This window comes from Bemisia tabaci, chromosome 4, assembly GCF_918797505.1.
Source record: "Bemisia tabaci chromosome 4, PGI_BMITA_v3".
Lineage (NCBI taxonomy): Eukaryota > Metazoa > Arthropoda > Insecta > Hemiptera > Aleyrodidae > Bemisia > Bemisia tabaci.
Window position 1 is genome coordinate 44,778,913 of NC_092796.1, and position 20,871 is coordinate 44,799,783.

At 37.0% G+C, this 20,871-nt stretch overlaps 1 long non-coding RNA gene across 3 annotated transcripts; it reads left to right on the forward strand.

Annotated features, from left to right (window-relative positions):
- The first annotated feature begins 2,191 nt into the window (after positions 1-2,191).
- Positions 2,192-15,319, forward strand: LOC140224507 (uncharacterized). Of its 3 annotated transcripts, XR_011899778.1 has the most exons (8): positions 2,192-2,464; positions 4,928-5,058; positions 5,586-5,850; positions 6,712-6,867; positions 8,839-8,993; positions 9,868-10,059; positions 11,933-12,009; positions 13,904-15,319. It is a non-coding gene; the product is annotated as an uncharacterized lncRNA (long non-coding RNA). The 3 variants fall into 3 exon arrangements; XR_011899777.1 differs by lacking the exon at positions 5,586-5,850; XR_011899779.1 differs by lacking the exon at positions 5,586-5,850 and having other exon boundaries at positions 8,839-8,936.
- The last annotated feature ends 5,552 nt before the right edge of the window (positions 15,320-20,871 follow it).

The following is a 20,871-nucleotide window of genomic DNA, read 5'->3' on the forward strand; positions in this document are numbered from 1 at the left end:
GACTTCATTTATTTTCTTCAGTGGAGCCACCGCCTAAGAAATGAATGGATGCATGTATATAATCATGATAAATAAATAGACTTAACTTAGCTACATTAACCCTCCCAGCAACCATTTACATAATAATGACAGAACGGTCGTTGACATGCAATCTTATGGGAACACGAATAAGTGATATCAGGGTCTCAAATGATATGGATCAAATGGTCTCAAAAGCCAAAATTCAGTATTGAAAACAATTTTTGAGCAAAAATAAAATTCCATGACTTCAAAGGGCAAAATAATAACCGTATAAAATTCGCTGATCGTACGCGTACGACCAATCTTGCAAAAATATGGTCAAATTCACAAGTCCACATCAGTGCGGTTTGCCACTCCGTCAATTTAAAAATACCGCTAAAATGAGGGTAGTTCATCTGTTCTCCATTGAAGCGCTAGCTGCAAACCGAATGCTAGTTTTCGCGCTCATTTCCTCCCTTCCTTATTTCCGGCCCGCCATTTTGCTATTCTACCTTCTCCTCCTACGATTGAGCGTTTTTGCAGGCAAAGACCCCCTACGATGTGCAGGCGATCACAGAGCGGGAGTAGCTGGTGGAGCGTGCATGAAGCTCGCTCGGACTCCATGATTATACTCTGTTGCTCTCTCCTCTCCTCTACTCTTTGCACATCACATAATGGCGCCAAGCACAAATTTCAAATTTCACTCTCGGAGAAAAATTAAACTGCTCAGCTCAGGGAATTGACCTTTTTGATCGGGATTAAATTTCTAAAAGAGTTCAAACCAAGTACTAACCAGGTCAATTCTCAAAATTCTTTGGCAAGACATTTTTCTGATATAATTTAAGGATTACCTAAGGAGGGAAAATCTTTAGCATAACTGGAGAAATCACAAGCTTGTGTGGGGGCCCCGCAGCGTTCTGAGGCATTGAAATCAAATTCTAAACGTACCTACTTACATTTTGAATTTTGATGGAAAATAAGGGGGGGGAGGGGCTTCATTTATATCTGAGCCATGGGGATGCCAGATGATGAGGGATGAGTTTGAGGATTTTTGCGCTCAGCAGAGATGTTTTCAGGAGCATTGGGGGAACTAGTTAGGAGGAGGGGGGAGAAATATTACCCTCTCCTGACTTCAAGAAATATGAGGGCTTTTGCTAAGTTAGCTGTGTTGCTAGACTCTCATTGTGGAATTTGTAATTCTACCAAAAATATTTCCATGTGAAGATGAACCATCAAGCTAAAAATTTAACTCAGCATTCGCACAAATTTATAATTTTTTTTTGTGGCACAATGGTACAACTTCTGGGAAACATCCTGTTAAAGATAACGAGGCACTTAGCATATTTCTTGAAAAATTTGCTAAAAAAATATCTTTGCACATTTCTGCTTTTGATAACTTATACCTGCAAAAGTACATAACGATCCAAAAAGTATGGTGAATTTTACGAGTCAGGCATCAAGGGGTGAAATATGGGAGCAAAAATACCTATAGCATTATTAGGTACCTAAGATGACATTTGAATCAGTGAGTTCGAAAATACACCAACTCGGAAAAAAAAAATTTTCAGGAAACACCTAAAACTTCGCAGCGGGCGAAGAAGTTAGTTTAAGAAAAACTTTTTTGATGCCAAAGGACGCAAGAAGTACTCTAGAGACTTTAACGCACCAAGTTTCAGATACCGATTTTTCATAGTCTGCCCTGAAAAATTTATATTTTTTGACCTGAATAACGCTTGAATATTTATATAACTTGTTGGCACAAGGTATACTGAACCGAAAAAAGAAAACCGCATCGGATTAGTCGCCCGTTTCCCTTGATCGGCCAAAAATTGGTATTACCAATGAAATTCTTCGATTCTTCCCTTTTCCCGTCGCCGTTTCGAGCACTTCCGATTGCAATTTCGAAATATCCTTTTGCGTGCAGATGCTTCTACTTATCCATAAGTGTTACTAAACCGTAAAAAAGTGAAAATCGAAAAAAACCCGTGTTGGAGTGTTTCCGAACTCACTGATTCATTGGAAACATGATTATTTGGATGGATAAGGTGGGGAGACGGCAGACGATAGAATGGGTTTAGTTAGAGTAGGTATTGGGGAGAGAGTGCTCGAACTGCCCTGACTTCCCGTCGCGCGACGCAGCCATCTTGCCTGCACATCGTAGGGGGTCTTTGCCTGCAAAAAGTAAACATCCTCCTCCTACCTGTCGCTCGCACCTGCGAAAAACGTGGTGAAGGGTAATTGTTTAGCGTGCCTTATCACTTCAATCGTGTAGAATAGCCGTGAAAATGCCTCCTCTATTGCGTTCACCGAAAATCTCCTTTCATCCGAACACTTCGATCCAGATCCAGAAGCGGGACAACTATCTTCAGGCCTTGCCTTTCAGCCTGACATCGTGCCGCTTATTTTCAACGGAACCGGCTTCATTGACTAAGAATGAGACTGCGATCGGAGAATCTACTGCCAGGTACTGACTTTGCATCTTTTCCGTAAGTATTTACTCTAGATCATACAACATTCATTGCCAACACAACTGTTGTGTAGTTAGGCTCACCATCCTCCGATACGATTGAACTGTTTTCATGAGAAACTCTGTGGACTCCTTAAAGGTCTGGATTCTTGAAGCTGAGCACCATAATCGGTCTCTCGTCGCGCATTGCTCTAGCCAGTCTATATTTTATCAATCACTCAATCGTTGACTGCCCTAATGAAGTCCTTACTGGCTGATCACGAAACCACTTGTTGCCGTTTCGGCCACGAGAGTCAAGCATTTCTCAGGCCCCATCTGCAGCCTGACTTTCCAGTATTTGTTGAATTTGTATTAGCCTACTAATACTAAATGTCCGAAATTGCGCTTTTGTGCTATGCATAACCATGATAGTCAATGTCTCACAACATTGTAATTGACAAATGCTTCACCGATCAGCTCCCAGGCTTGTCTGAGAGTATGGAGAGGGAGAGCTAGGTTGAAGTTACAGAGAATGGACGTGAAAATATCATGAAGGAAGAAAAGCAAAGGGACCCAATTGTGAACCATGATTACAATGTGTCCATGGCTGTATATCAGCCAAACTTTCTGACTCACATGCTTATGCACTGCCTTTGTCAGAGAGGCTGTCATTCAATTTTGTGGTTTCATGGCTGATCAATGAGTGATCCATAGTGACATCAAGATCAAAGTTGCTTTTGGTAGAACTTGGGTAAGTTGGCCCCTTTCCTCTGACTACCACATGTAGTAGACCATCTATGTTACGTAGCTTTGCACGTTAGCTTTGAAGCAAAGAGCTGTTTAAGGGAAATTGAACATCTGCCAACTACATAATCTGGTGCAAGTTTTAAGCCCTCAAATCTACTTCAAGCTAGATTTTACCATCCACTGACTTTCTTCTTAGTAGGTATGTCGATACTTGATACTGGTATCGGCTCCAAGCATCGATACCGGTATCAAGCATCGAGCTGAAGTATTGGTACTTTGGAGGTATCGATACCATCGATTGAATTACGCCGTAACTCAGAGTGTGCGTATGTCTGTTGGCCGTTAAATTCCGCCAAATTTTCAACACTTTTATCTTGTTTAGGTGGAATCGCACCACTGTGATTTCTAGACTTCCAGTTGTGGATAATTTGTTTTCAGCATGATGTTTTGAAGAGATAATATGGTGCAAAGTGCATTCATACCTGTTTCAATGACCCAACAGTGAATCAACCATTCAATCTAGCTGTAAGAGGAAGTTATTAGATTGTAGCTCTAGAACCACGAAGATCCATCTAATCCATGTTTTAGAGTCAAAGAAATCTGGGTTTGAAGGACAAATCCAAAAATTGTTATTTTATCTAAAATTTTCTCATTTTTCAGTGATGAACTTCTAACTGAGTGTATTAAGAGGGATTTATTGATCTGGAACGTTTTTCTAGAGCCCTTCTTAATGGAAGAGTTTAGTCGAGAATTAAGTTTAGTTGAGAATGATAATGAACCAAGTCATCTAACAATTCATCAAAGCATTTCTTGGATGATATATTTTATTGATTTATCAGTCTCTGTGAGAGGCAATGCAGTCTAAGATCCTAATTGGAGATCATTAATTTGGGGTGTCTACACTCGGAAAACACCGGGCATTGATAGGAAATTTCATCAAGTATAAGAAAACAAGGAAGTCCGAGAATTTGGTGAAAAGTGCTTGAATTCTGAAGAAATTCTAAGTCAGAGAATATGTCAGCACTGTCCACATGATCAAGCTGATAGTGAGTCTCAGTCTGGTTCAGGATTAAGTACTCCGACTTACTCTCTGAATAGATTATAAATCGAGGAATAATAATTTTCACCAAGGAATTGCAATTTTAGCTGATCGAATGATGAACATCTGAAGAGAAAATTCTCTAATTTTTCTGTATTGGCAGTGAAACTAATGCTAACATTCCTGAACTTTTAGTTCTATTTGTGCAAATTTTCGATAAGAAAACTCCAGGAATTTGGATCATTTTGGTCAGAGAAAACCTGCGGGGCGATTATTGAAACTGATAGACAAAGCGATAGACAAAGATGACATAGGGGGTATAAAGCAATTCTATTGGTTGAAATGGGTGGTTCTCATCGACTAAGGGGGAAAATGATAGACTAACTGTCGGGTTTCTCGTGGGTTGCCGTTACTTAGTCGATTACCTACCTCCTTTGTCCATTGCAACAACCCGTTTCCACCAATAGGATCCCTCCAAATCCCTTTTGTCGTCTTTGTCTATCGCTTTATCTATCAGTTTCAATAATCGGTCCGCTGGCAGAGTCAGGGAATGTTTCTCTATCAAATATGTAGACACCCTGATGATGCATTATAGAGCTATTGTAAAAGGAAGCTAAATTCTAGATCATGAACTAATTTCATATTCTTGGAGTAGACATTGTGGTCCAACCTCTAACAAGATCTTTTAATTTCAGCCGATCGGGATTTCCAGCCACCTTAAACAGTCGGAGGATTTTCTTAATACGGAATTTTGTTCTGATGGCCAATGCTTGCGTCTTGTACTCTTACCGGCACTTAGAGGATGCATCATAGCAACTTCCCTGGTGTGAGTATCCCCTTTTGCCTCTCTGTTGTTTCGAACTAGTGCAGAACCTTCCATGTGGTTGGCTGTGTTTAGTGACTTCCACAGTGTCCTAGAGATCCTTCTCTGTTTCTCAGTACATATCGTAAACAGATGAGAAGTAACTTATGGAAGTCAATGCCAATTTTTTCTGGATGATTGATGAGCAATGTTCATAGCACTTAGTATTATCTAATAGCAGTTAAACAGGATACACAGAAAATTAGTTAATGGTTTTGTGCCCCTGAAAAAATTGCTCATGATAACATTCTGTGATAATCATCAAGTAAGAGATAGTGATCATGCTCTGTGCTAATGCATAATGTTATTTTTTAACGATTTTTTTTGGTATGATCAAACAGGTACCCTTGAAAAAGGCTTCAGAGAAAGCTAGGGGTCCAGAAAATGCTGACGCCCTTCTTTTGTGAAAGTGATCAAGGTGTCTTTTTTCCTCATTCATTTTCTTTTTAACTCTCCGATTACTGAAAGTGGCATTGATAAACTCTTTTCAGTTCTCCGATAGCTGGAAGCGGCATTGGTTCATCGTAAGGGACCGACCAGCAAACCATAGAATGTGAGGAGATTATGAGACTGTGTCCATTTCTCACAGTAAGATTCCCCAAGCAGATTCCCGTCTTGCAAGACAATAGCGGTACTGATGGAAATTGTCTCAGTCATCCGCAGTGTTGGTCTGAAGGAGATTGAACATGTCGACCCCTTTCATCTCGCAAGACAGACATGGGGGATGGAAACAGTCTCATTACAAGAAAATTTTAGGTACTTGATTACCTTACTTACTGACACTGCCTACTTACCTTCTTGATTCTATTATTTGCGGCAGTAAGGGTAAATCAAGTAGTGGAAAGTGGCTGATGACATTGATCCCTGATCACATTGTCATTGATTTTAACAAGTTAGTTATCGCATTCCAAGCTATTTTAACCTGCTTATTGTAAATGGAAGAATAATAATTACCTTTCATCACTTCTTGAAAACCTTCGGTATCTAGACTGAATTTTTTAGTCGCTGAAAAATTATGATTTTGGTGTGAAAATTTAGTATTGATGAAAAATTCTAATGTTATGGAAAGGAAATGTTGTCATTTTTCATGATTTGATGCTGATTCAAGGTATATTGCATTCACTTGCTAAATGTAAATCAGCCTCAAATCATGATATTAAGGCAGAATTTTGTTGCACTGCCATGAGAATCTTTTGCTGAAAGTAAGTTTTCACGCAGAAATAGTAAGTTTAAAAGGGCTAAAAAATTCGGTTTGGGTACGTAGAGTTTTGAAGGACAGGTGAAACTGAACCTTTGTTCTTTTCTTCACAAGACGCAGATTACAGGCCTCTCTTGGCTGCACAACAGAGAGGGTGGAGTGAGATGCCAGGTCATTGCCTTTGGGACTGACAAGTTATCATTTAGGTAGGAACTGATCTTGCTGGGAGCTTGATCTTATTGGCTTAGGTTGAATGAAATGACCAAAATCAGTTATTGACTGAGGTTACAATCATGAATCATTAATGTATACCGGACATATATTTTTTGTTAGCAATCAGGGACTGTGTTGCTGTTTATTTAAGGATGTAGTTGCTCATTCCTGGACTCATTCTTACTTCCTTTTTGACCTGATTTCAGAATACATTTATTCCAATGATCTTGCAGCTTTTTCATGCTCAAAAAGTGGGAAATGACAGGAGAAGCACCGCTGGACCATGAATGACTGAAGGAAGTAGAGGGACATGACCATTGTCTGATCTATCTGTTCAAAGCCTTCGTGGAGTAACAGAACCTGTAAGTTATGGCATAAGTAATCAATTTAATGTCTGCTTTTCAAGTATCTATCTCTCGAATTTAGAATTGAGAATTGATTTCATACTTCTTTTTTTCGGCAAAACTGTTTGTAAGCATAGAGAAAAAAAAGGAGTTGTTTGCATTTCGGGCATTTTGGAATTTTTTGATGACTTGATGACGTAGGTGGGTACAGCGTGGAGGGGACGTCGCTGTACCCAGCTGTACCCACCTACGTCATCAAGTCATAAAAATATTCCAAGATGCCCGAAATGCAAACACCTCCTTTTTTTTCTCTATGGTTTGTAAGTACCTATCAGAGGACTTTCCTCTCTCAATATTTGTAATCCTCTTCTTATGATAATGATAGGAGGCTTGGAATTCTGATTGGCAGCTGTCGACGTAATGAGCAAAACTCAAAAATTCTCTCCCTACGTACATCTTGGAAGAGGTTTGGAGTTTCATAAATAAAATTCAAACTTATTTCTCTATAAATTTTGTGACTCCCTGGCATAGACATTAAAGCTTAGTAGCTGTCCCTATCACTGATGAGAAGTCTGATATAAAAGTATGTTACAATACTGAGCCCCATCGGATTTAGATGTAATTTTAATTTCAAATGTCATCAAGCATAACAAATATGGATCATAGAGACCCTTTTAGAAAATCAGGGGCAAAATCATGAAAGCCTGATGTGGCAAAGCTTTTGTCATGAAATTGTATGCGAAATGTAGTCAAATTGTTGAGTTTTTGAGAGGTGTCTGAACATTTACAGTAGAGCCAAATTTTAGCCTTGAAACGTACTTGAGAGCAATGTCGTAAGTGCATTCTGCATCTACGCTCAAGTTTTAAAAAAATTAATTGAGCGTATCAATATGCAATTTAATGATGATCACAATTGCAACTAGGTTTGTCTAATTACATTCTTTGAAACACTTGAAAGTACTACATTTCTTTTAAGAAATTGTATATCATCACACTCTAGAAGTGGCTGAAAAGGTTTTATTTACCATCACCGAAGCGTACGTGAAGCATGATCAGCTAAGTTGTGGAGTTTTTGGAGTGCACTATTTTGTCACTGTATAACCGAATAATCACAAGCACCACTTGCACGAAGATACTATGTTCCCAAACTTCTCAGGACTGTCCCATTTCTTATGTAACAACTCACGAACAAAATTGCTTGAAACTTTTACCTATTTTTTATTTTTTCATCAAGATATATCCCTGAAATTTTCATTAAAGTGTGTGTGCAAGTGATCAAGAAATAATTGAAACTAAAGTGAGATGTCTCATAACACAGGGTCCAAGTGTAATTGGCTCTTGTAGTACTTCCGACAGAAAGTGACGAATCAAGGTTTCTATGGATCTCAGAAACTCAGTCAGGAAATCTTATTTGTTTACTGGAAAAATCCTTTCTTCGGTTCTCTCGGGTTCAAAATTTTTTGGAAAACATTCCTCCTCCAAAGCAAAAACTTTTCAAATTTTAATATGTTATCAATTAATTTTCAAAAAACTATAACTTCTTTGATGATTGAAGAAAATTTCAAGACTATTCTGTAAAACTAGGAAAGCTAGTGTGAGGTATTCTCTAAATTTCATTATACCAATTCTTTAGCAGTGTGTAAATTGTAACATTAGTTGTGGTAGAATTTTTTTCATTGTCTTTTCAAGTACATGCGAAGCAATTGAATTGCTTTTCTAAAGTTTGCACATCTATTTGAACAACTCTTGTTTTTTTTTTTTTTTAACTTACTTATGGTTCACTTTCTCATTTGTCTTCTTGAGGTTGACATAGAAATCAAAATTGTAACTTTCTTCATATTTGTTGAGCACCTATTATCCTCCCTATTAGTATTTCATTTAATCACACATTCAGTCCCTAGAAATACTAAAGCTGCCTAATTTTACTTTTATCTGGTATTTTCTTTACTATTATTTTGCTTATAAACCCAAGTGTTATTTTTGTTTCAGATTGTTGTTCCAAAACCTGAAAATTTAACTGTTGGTTGTCTCCAGAAAGATTTTAAACATTCCACTCATGAGCCGCGAAATCTGAATATTTCGTCACGGTCAGTTGACTTCCTGCCTTTCTCTTTAACCAATACAAACCACTTAGCTTTTCAAAAGTAACTTATGTCGAAAGTAGATTACCTTCTAATGCTGAAGTCCTCTTCTGTCACTCGCTAAACAATAGTTCTCAGCCCTTATGTGTTGCCAAGCCCCAAATTCTTCAATCTTCAATTCTCTTTTTTTTACAATTTTTAACCAGCAAAGTCTAACTTCAAAACATTTCAAGAGTACGACCACGCATATATAAAGAATGAACCATTTGCTTTAATCAGACCAAAGAATCAATACTTACGATAACATTTGCCATCAAAGTGTTTTAAGTTAAATATTTTTAAGTTTAATGTATGTATCAATAGGCGAAGAGTTGAAAACCTCATGAACGAGTAGAAGGAACTTTAGCTTGAAGAATATTTAATTTAATGAAGAGTGTGGAGACTACAATTTCCGAAGACAGAAAGGACAAGATCCTTTCTGTCTTCGGAGATTATAGTCTCAATTTCATGGAATTTTTAAGAATTTTTTTGTGCATGAAGTAGCTGAAAGTTTATTGCCTTTGAAAGTGCAACCTGAGACTTGCATTTTGCAACCTGTGTTGAACATACCATTAAAATTACAGGGGAAAGGAAGTTGTGAGTGAGAGAGATAACTTCAGTAAAACGTCACAATCTATTACATACAAGTACTCAAATTTGAAGTTCACTAAACCTTGGCGTATTCAAACTAATTTAGCTTTGTATACAAGCTTAACAAATTAAGCTTGTATACTACCGAGAGTCAAGAAAAAGTTAGACTGTCTGAGCTGGTTACCAAGTTTTTCAATGAAAATAGAGACTACTCCAAGAAATATGAATCTTCCATGACCTGACTTTTTTTTCATTTACCTGTAACATCTTAATATGGACAAAAACTAAATTGATTCTTACTTTTCAGTGGCATTATTAGTTGGGAGCAAAGGCTACTTACGAGCTCAACTGCAGTTATTTTGTGAACAGGCAATGTTGCGACAACAACATCAGTTGAATCAACTTCAGGCAAAATAGGGAGCTGCACAGCAACAAGTCATAGTTGCTAAACCACAGTTTAGTTGAAGTCTTCGTGGAACTTTCCTTTCCAACTGCTGAGGTAGGCTCTTATCTCTTTTGAAACTTGCATAGACATTTTTATATCCAGCCATAGATTACAAAAATCAATTGAAAAGTGGGAGTGGACTTCTGAAAATGGCACCATGTTGTAAAGAACTAATTACGAGCTAATACCGTTTTTACTTTAAGGAAAAAACAGCAATTCCTAGTTCTCACAGAAGATGAACAAGTCCCTTACATTTCAAATTATAGATAATCCTTGTTAACTTAATAGTCCAGACTTACTCTTAATTATCTTATGAGGATTAGAGTAGAGTCCCTTCTCAGAAGAAGTTGAAACACCTCTGGTCCCTGCCACAAACTGATGAAAAGATTTTACAGTCTGTGCCAATTTCTTTCTACTTTGATCATGAAATTAATTTTATTTGAGTTCTCATCCATTCCGTTGGCCACTCCATCTGTTCTGTGACTAACCATTGAAGAAGTGCAGATTTTTTCCAAGGAGGTCTGGAATTTTTTCTTTCATACCACACGCGTTTTAAAATAAAGCCTAGAAAGTATGCAATCCTCTACGCGTTGAGTTTTAGAGTAGTATTCTCCTGAAAGATCGTGGTTGCTCAGTCAGTTAATCTTCAAGCCAAGAATGAAATGTAGTGTCTCCTTCATTTTTGTCGCATCTCGAGTAAGAATTCAAAATTTTCGAATTTCGCCAAATAGAGGCACTGCAAAAGTACATATTTTTTCTGTTGAGGAGGCACTGAATTTCCTGGGAATGTACTGAAAAAGTACCGTAAAAGGTGTGGTTTTCGGCCAGCCTGTTTTAGTAGACACCCTGGGGACTGAGCATGGTCAAGATTTCTAGACACCATGGCTAAGCTGGATTGGAGAACTTCATTCAGCAGCTAGAGAAAAGACAGGCAACTTGCTTCCAACCCTGATGTCAAAGAGTGTAACTCAGAAATTTTTTTTTTTTTCATAAGTTGTTAATTTTGGAGGAAGAAACCCAATAAATGTTGATTTTAATTTTTCAAATCACTGTGTGTTGAACACATCAAAAATTTCTAAATAAATTTGGTATTTAGAAAATGATGTGAAACCTACAATGAACCTGGTGTCTAATAATCTGGCACATGCAGTGAGGCAGGAATTTTAGAAAATTGTTTGGAAGTCTCCAAAAGAATATAAATTTTGACAAAAGCCCTGAAATTTTCCGTCTTTGTTTTACTGCTCAACTTATTTGCTGAGCATATTTTACAGTCTAAAGAAGTAACTTCGCAATTTTTGTAATTTTAAGGTTCGATTAGCAATTGTTTTATACACCAAAGCATCTTAGCAGCGTATCCATGCAGGATTCAAGTAGCTAAAACCATTAGCTTGCGTATTTTGTACTGTAAAATGCGGCAAAGTTGCTAACTCATTTTCGCCAAAATTGTCAGTTACGCAGTATTGTTCCATAGCCTTTGACATGCTTTATGCTTAAAATAAGAGCCACATTTTTTTAGAAAAAGGTTAATACATTTTAACTCACATCAAGAAAAAGTATTTATATTTCCTCTAGAATAGGTTCGTTGCAAACTTTTACTTAAGTAAGAAGAGAAGTTGCCTGTTTCTTGCAAATGACTTTCAAATGATGATTAGCTCACAAGAAAAGTCTTAAATTCATTCCGAATTCCACAATTTGAGTAAAAAAAAAATGCTCATTTTTTTCCCTCCTTCAATAAGCGTACTATAGCAGAAGTAGAGAAAATAAAAATCATCATTAAACCTATCAGACAAGCAACCTTCTTTTGACGGGTTTAAACTGAAGCAAAAGGGGGATGTTTCCCATCAATGCTAGTGTTCCAAATGAAATTTTTTTTCCAGTTGTTTTTTTCTTGCTTTTCTCTGTACTAATGAGTAATGAAATTTTTCAGATTCATCATCTATTTGTGATAATCCTCCTTTTCTTGGTAAACATTGAAGCTTCTCTGCAAGCCTTTCTCCAAAAAGAGTGAGTAATTTTTAAAAATTATAGCGATTGAATGGATTGCATTCTGCACAAAGAAACCAGGAGTCTTTTAATGCTTTTAGGATTGTCCAACTTACATTCTTAGCAATCAAAGTACTGAAATCATGTTTAGATGATCAGTTTACATTTACAAGTTTAAATAGTTGCACAATTTTACTGATATTGGAATACTCCTGGCTCCTTTTTACAAAATGCAATCCGAATATTGTCTTCTCTGTGAACGTTGGTACAACTTAAAAGGCTTAACTCATTTGGAAAGTTGTAAACATGAGAAAAATTTGCAGAATTTTAATACATGCATCAAGTGCAAATTTTGATACTAACTTGTTGCCTTGCTTCACAACTCTACGCCAAGCTCAAAATGGCTGCTGTCATATGCTGCAGTTTTTCAAGTAAAAATTACAGATGGACAAAACGCCTTGCATCTGACATCTTTACTTTCCTGCTCTCATACATATATGGAGTTAAATGAACGGAAGTACTTTGGTTGTTTTTTGAGAAACTGTTCCACATGAAGACAATCATCTTAAGGTGATTACATAGACACCCTATTTTGTGTCAGAACAGGATGCGATATATCGCATCAATTGGTTCAATTATTTCAGCTACTCGTCATTTTTCTCCAATTTTTAGATCGCCATTCTGTTGTCAGGAGACTAAAGCACTCACTTACCAATTTTAACAAAGAAATTCAACGTAATAAAGGCGTGGTTTTTTCACAGAGAAAACATCGCATTTGATACTGATATCGAAACTGCACTCGAATGCGATATTTTTTTCTCTAAAAAAACCATGCCTTTATTACACTAAATTTCTTTGTTAAAACTGGTAAGTGAGTGCTTTAGTCTCCTGACAACAGAATTGCGATCTCAAAATTGGAGATTAATGACAAGTAGCTAAAAAAATGAACCAATTGATGCGATATATCGCATGCCATTCCGACACAAAATATGGCGTCCATGGAATCACCTTAAGTTTTGCATGTAGTCGAGAAACCAGGGTGCCATGGAACACTTCATGAATCAATGAGCTTTCACATGCGCACAGTTCTCATGGAGATTATGAAGTCATGACTGAATTTCGGACCCTCCTGATTTGCTGCATGCTTATCTTGAAGCCATTTACTGTCAGAAACTTTTTCTTCTCTCTGCCGGAGTCATAGTTTTCAACAGACCCATTTCAGTAAACAGTCTTGAAAGTCTTTTTAATTTTCATTAAAGTACTGCACACAAATAATGCTGCCATTATACAAGAAAAAAAATTACTTTAAAAATCTGTAAAACATTGATTCTGATTTTCATGGCTTGTGCAGCTTAGAAAATGGTTGGGCCATGCTTGAAAATAATGCTTGAATATTACTTTGCTCTCGTTGGCAGAGGTAAATGCTTGTTGTTTAAAAAAATAAGTATTTGATGCTGTATAGATTTCTAAGAGAGACGTATTCTTTTCAAAGGATATCTACATTCTCTCACCGCTTTTTCCTCCTTAAAAATTTCACCTGCCCTTGAACACCTTAGCCTGAAGACCTCCCCTGCTCATGTACTAATCTTTCCTAAACACAGATAGCTTCAAGTTTTTATTTACTTCGATAATCATGATGAAAAAGAAGCAGAAAGGAGAAAAAATTAAACTGATATTGTTTACAGTCACAAAATAGGGTGACGATTTAGTATCTGGGAAAACAATACAGTCAATGTCTTGGATAGTGCTGGGAAATTCTTCAAAAAGTAAATTATTTTTTCTCTTGAAGCTTTAAACTATGACTTTCCTATCTAGTCACTATTGTAGAAGAAGCTTGATCTTCTCTTTTGTTTTGTTCTTTTGTTTTATTTTGTCGAATAAACATTTAATCTTATAATTTTTTTTTTTTTTGAAGGAGATTTATGTACTCAACGGTGAAATTTATGTTGGATTCTGAGGAAGAAGAGTGGCCAATCTAGTTCGTTTTGCGGTTGCCAGCTGAAGAAAACTTGCAGAAAAGAGGGTTAAACGGCGAAAATTGGTAAATCTAAAACAACACAATTATTCTAAAGATGATTCTTAAAAAGTTGGCAACGAAAGTTGCTAAACGGTGTTAATAACATAATTTTCTATGAATCACGAATGAGGCTCATTTTGTTAGCCCCCTCTACGAATATAGTCAGCATGTCTCTTTCAGTACCTGCTACTGTGACTGGTAAGCTTGAAAATTTCCTTTTGAAAAAATACCATCAAAGTTGTAGGTATTATATTTAGAGTGTGACTGAATAAAATAATATATTTTAAAAGACAAACAAACAATATCAGAGCCTTATACAACCAAGAACCAATTTTAATATTAAATGATTACCTTCTTAGTAGGAGATCATCGCAGAAATTCAGAATATTTTACGGAATTCATTGCATTCTAAGAAATTGGGAGTTGAAAATTATGCATAAATTTTAACTGCTTAATCTACAATTATTGCTCCCAAAACTACTGTGAATTTTTCTCCAAAATTTTAGGTTTTGTGAGATGCCGAAAAAATTCAAGATGTTCAACTATAAACTTTTTTTTCGTGAAAAATGGATTTGAAAAAATTCTAAGGACTTGAATCAGGAGTCTTCAGAAAGACTTCAACTGGCCAGGATAAAATTTTTGCTTTTGAAACTACTAGAAATTTCTCTCGGTGTGGATTATCTGTGAGATGCCTTTAAATATTCATAAGGGTCAACTGTGAGCTTTTTTTATTTTTTTAAATATGGATATTTAACACCTAAAAGGACTTAAATAAAGAGTTCTCAGATGCTCTGAAGACTTTAAAGGGCCAAGATAAAATTTTTGCTTCCGAAACTACCACAAAATAGACGCCTCTTCCCAGCGTCATTCGGAACAAAGTCATGACCTCGGTAAATTTGAATGTTTGTATCTCCGTTTAACACATAACGCAGAAAGTTGGGAGCAATCTGATCGGTTTTCTCGTTAACTTTTTCTCTCGTAAGGCTAGGATATCAAGTGTTGATCAAGCTGTTAGAAGACAATTAAAGTCTAAGGCTCAATCCAGTTGATTTTAACTGAGTTATTGATTAATTTAAGTCTTGACCAAGGCCTATGCTATCTCATTAAAACATACCTTCAAGGAAGGTTTTCAGAGTTAAAAGCTCCATTGTTAGGGCTTGAAACACTGATTATCTCTAAACTAATTGTAAAATGAACTGAATTTTGAATGCCCCAAATGTGCAGCCGGTACTGGTTGATGCCGGATAATCTGTGATGCAGGTTTGTTTCTTTTTCTTTTGTTACTAAATACACAGTGCTTAAATATGTTCCAAATTATCAAGGTATCATTATTTGAATTACTATCTTGAAAAGTGCTTTGTTGAGCTGATGAACATCCAAACACTTCAAAAGCGCATGGATGCCCTGTGTATGAAGTAAAGTTTTCTATTTGCTCTACTAGAGACCACAGAATCTCTATGTTTAGAAAGTGTCAATTTAGATGAATATGGACATGGGATATGTCTTCCAAATTATATTCAACGAATTAAGACTGAGAGTAATCGCTTCCGAAGAACGTGCCAAACAGGTAGTGATTTCAACACCGATATGAGATATTTTATCATCAGATTTCATCGATGTCGGGATTCCCTTTGATTTTTTATCTATAAAGAAAAACCCTGATATAACAACCCATGTTTATTGCAGAAAACCGCTTGTTTCTCTATTTTTGCATGGTCCTGTTTTTTGCCCATTGGCACAGTGTAAAAAATTCTTGCATATGTATATTGGAAACGCGTAAATCGGAAAACCGCTTATAACAGCAAACAAGTTTGGGATCTTATTAAATTTTTTGTCAGATGGTTATTCCAAGAACTCAATACAATGGAAACACCATCCACCATCCCTTATCAGTAGCACGGGGGCGCGGGTGAATACTTTATTGGTTGCGTACCCGATGGTGACAAGGCTGAGGAAGAATTCTTCGAGCGGCCATAGAAATGAAACAGAAAATGCATGAAAAAAAGAGGAAATGATTTTATTTTTTAAATTTCTGAGTATGTACATGCACAAGAATACGTTCCCTACAATTTTTTTTAAAAAGTCTGTGACTTTGGTTTTGGGCAGCCCCTTCAAATAACAATTTTAGAATCTCCTTATTAAGGTCCATCCATTTGTCAAAGAACTGCGCAGATGAGCTCTTCTGCTCTGCAATATTTTGGAGTGTTTCAACGGCAGCGAGAGCTTCTGACCCCGTGATGAATGGAATTTCGATGTCAATTCAACCTTCATCATCATCAGTTCTTACGCATCATCTTCATTGGTTTCAGCCATGTTGTCAATTTTTATCTCATCCAGAGATAGATAAAATTCAAATTAATCCCAAGAAATCAGGTTTGTAAAACTTGCTAAAATTTACCATTAAGGAAAATCGTTCAGGAAAAATCTAAGAAATCTATGTATTTATCTAATTTATCCATAGAAATAATTTTCATCAACATTAAGAACAATCCCTGAAAAACGAACAAAGAGTCGGAAAAGGTTGAGTAAAACTAAAGCTACCAACAAGAAGAAACTAAACCAACGAATCATCAGAAAAGAAACTTTTAACTGGCAACTTGAAGTCCCTGAAAGATCAACGGAAAAACTGCGATTTTAGGCCTGTATTTAAAAGTTTGATCACAAATAACATAGTTCCCTGACACAATTTTAAAGTAAAAACTGACTATCAAAGAAACACCACGAATTCCTTTTGAACAAGTGTGACAATCGTTCAGTCCAATTCATGAAAACATCTCCTAAGATACCTATAATTTGTATTCAAAATAAAAACTCAAAATACAATACACTCCAGCAGTGGCGTGGCGTGAATTGCGATATATCGATTGTTATGCCATTTAAACCTATGAAAAAAGATCGATTATCAGGGTGTTTCGCAGCGAACACCTTAGTAATCGATTCTTTACCATAGTTTCAAATGGCGAGATATCGATAATCGATTATTCACGCCACGCCACTGCACTCCAGTTTGGAGACTGGGCAGCATTGTCAAGTTACAAAAATAAATAAGTACAAAAAACTATAAAGTAACTAAAAAAACTTAACACAGAATGAGCTGTGTCAAGCCTCGTTTTTAGCTGTAAGCATCCAGTTGCGTATCCAGCCTTTTAACAGAAAAGAGAAGTGCTGAATCATGATTTTCGAAAGATCAAACACTGAACAATTTCATCGACTGTCGAGGTCGAAGCGAACCACTCTTCTAGGTTTGCCTTGTATTGTCACTGCTTCACCCGGTGACACAATCGCTTCCAGCGCCCTCTGTTTTACCACTGTCGCATAAGGGAATGTAAAACTGCACAGTGATATATCTTCAAGAAATCACTCAATTGCCATGCCATGACCAAAGAAACTACGTAAAATTTCCTGTAGCTTCCAGAGAATGCATAAACAAATTCTCAGCAAAATCCGACATGAGCGATTACAGAATACTCAACTTAAAGTTTTTTGGGGATGGCTGTATTCATTAATGTTCAGACCTCTGAAAATACATCTCCAGGTGTCAAAAAGTATCCAAGTAAGTTTTTTTTTTTCTATTTTTTTTTATTTTATGAATTGGAAAATTTTGAATCTTGCCAGAATGCGTAAGGTATTACTTGTTGTACAAATCTACTCTTAAAAGGAATAAATTCCTGAAATGTCAGATTGTTAGCTTGCTCCAAGTTTTCCCATCAAACAAGATCTTCGAAAACGAAGTGGTTGTTTTTATAAATTGAAAGTTTTTATATTTATTGTGGCTTGCCTGGAACTCAAAATTGTTGGATTATAATGCAACTTGATGTTTGTTTTTGGTACAAAATTGGGCTGAGTCACCCACAAATCATTTGTATCATGCGACTCTGAAAAGTGTAATTTTGTGTGTGAGGGAGGGCGCGTGGGGGAGGGAAGGGTACGAATTTAGACTTTTCGACAACATACTCAAAATTTGGCTCTGGGCACTGAAGTGAAAGCAAGGTTGCCAGATTGTGTGAAAAGACATTTTAATGCCAAATTTGGCTAGATAGCCAAAAGCCACAAATAAATTAAACAAGTAATATTTCCAACTACATGGAGATGAGAAAGTTCTTGTAAGTTTTTATTATTTCTCATCTCCATGTAGTTTGAAATATTACTTGTTTAATTTATTTTTGGCTTGTAACTCAACTTTTTTTTAATCAATCACCATATTGTGTGAACAGATATGAATATTTAACATTGAGTTGAACAGAGAAATGTGCTGAATTTTCTGCACAATCCGGCAACAATGAATGGAAGGTCCATCTTCTCGCAGAGGGTCACATTAATATACAAAGCTGACAAACAGGTGCTTCCATGCTACATTTTTAGTTACAGTGAGGTAGAATACCTGCGCTTTTCTAGTTAGTCGTGTACAAAAACTGAAAAAAAGAAGCTTTTGCTTAAAAGAAATAAAATCAGCTGAGTTATCAATATATATATCAAGTCGAATTCAGATCGAAATTTTGTAATGGACAGCTGGTCCTTCCGCGAGGGGCCTCGTCGCGGAAAACAAAGTTTCAGAAACGCGGATAATTTTCTCAAACTTTGCTGCGTCCCGAATACCAATACGTCCAGTTTTGAAGGTTTGGTTGCGTTAACACGACGCATCACATCAAAAGTACAAAATATCAAAGAAAAAATTATAGTGCTTTGGGAATCATTAAATTTGACCCGGAACCACCTTAATATTTACAGAACACACATTATATTTTACTTTGATATATATTTGGCCCGCATTTATCAGAAAAGAACCAAGCCACATTGGCTGTTGCCACATTTAACTGAGGTTTTTAATTTTCTACGAAAGAACGTTTGTGCGAATTTTTTTGAAAATTTTATGCGATCTGCCTTGTAACAGGCAGAAAATTCACTGAAATTTTCAAACAAATCCGCTCCACCGTTTTTATGTAATAAATTAAATTGCCCAGTTAAATTTGGCATGATGTGGCTTGGTTCCTTTCTGCAAAACGCGGTCCATTTTTTCCCCATCAATTAAATTGTGAATAATCCATGCAGAGTGTGCAAAAATTTCAAAATCGTGTGTTGAAAAACGCTGACTCCACGAGTTTAAATGATAGAACTCAAACACAGAGCGGAGCGGCGTGCTGCCGGCGCGAAACGCGCACTGGCGTCTACAAACCTACAGGGATACTCAACATTATTAAATACGGATGCTAGGACTCAGTGACTTTTTGGACTGCCGCTCTCTTTTTGTTCCACAGTACCTTGATTTATTTTGCGGGGGAAGCTACGTACTAATAGAGGATGATTGTCATTCTTAATATGTCGGAGCGCCTTCAATTTCGTATGATACTGTGCAACACCTCTGTTGTGAAATAGTTGCTTGAGGCGCCGTGGCACGTTGCGGCGCGGTGAGCAGCCGGCCAGCGCCTACAAACCCAAGGGGATACTTCAAGCACTGCGCAATGCTTGAAGTGTCCCCTTAGGTTTGTAGGCGCTAATGCGCGTTCCGCACAGATCGGCCGCCTGTCTCGTCATGTGCGCGTCACGGATCGTGTCTTAAAGCTTATATCCGTTTGACAGAAGTACATCCAATTTGTCTCACTAAAATATTGAATCGGAATATTGAATTTTCCTGCCCTGAAAACACTGCCGCTTAGTACAGGGTGTACCAAAAGTCCGTCCCACCCCTGCTAACTTTTGAACGAATTGAGCTAGGGTAATAAAACTTTGGGAATGTTCCTATCTCAAAGGGGACCATCTTTTAGGGGGGTCAAAAGTTTGGTCCCCCCTCAGGGGGGCGCGGGGGGCCCCCAACTTTTTTTTTTCAAATGGCAACCCCTATCTTGTGATACATCATTCGAAAGAACATAAAAAACTAAGAATTTTGGCGCAAACCGCAGATCAATATCTTAATTTTTGACCGAGTTATGATAGGTCAAAGGTCAAATTTGACCTATTTTCAAAAAATCATAACTCCGGTTCAAATTATCGTAAAGAAAAAAATAAAACGGGAAAATTTACCAAATTGTGTCCGCTTTTAAGTAGAAATTGCAGAAATCACTTCGATGTAATTTTAAGGGGGGGCTCGGACCCCCAAATGCGTCAATTCAAAGGTCATTCAATTTTCCCGCGAAAAAAGGCAGTTTCCCCCAGATTTGCCTCCACATTATCTCAGTAAGGTCAAAATCAGTTCAACATTACGTTGGCAAGTCCCCAAATTTCGGGAAAAGTTAAGAAAAAACGAAATGTAAGGTCATTAAATTTGACCATTTAAATTTCGTTTTTTTTAACTTTTCCCGAAATTTGGGGACTTGCCAACGTAATGTTGAACTGATTTTGACCTTACTGAGATAATGTGGAGGCAAATCTGGGGGAAACTGCCTTTTTTCGCGGGAAAATTGAATGACCTTTGAATTGACGCATTTGGGGGTCCGAGCCCCCCCTTAAAATTACATCGAAGTGATTTCTGCAACTTTTACTTAAAAGCGGACACAATTTGGTAAATTTTCCCGTTTTATTTTTTTCTTTACGATAATTTGAACCGGAGTTATGATTTTTTGAAAATAGGTCAAATTTGACCTTTGACCTATCATAACTCGGTCAAAAATTAAGATATTGATCTGCGGTTTGCGCCAAAATTCTTAGTTTTTTATGTTCTTTCGAATGATAGATCACAAGATAGGGGTTGTCATTTGAAAAAAAAAAAGTTGGGGGCCCCCCGCGCCCCCCCTGGGGGGGGGACCAAACTTTTGACCCCCCTAAAAGATGGTCCCCTTTGAGATAAGAACATTCCCAAAGTTTCATTACCCTAGCTCAATTCGTTCAAAAGTTAGCAGGGGTGGGACGGACTTTTGGTACACCCTGTATGT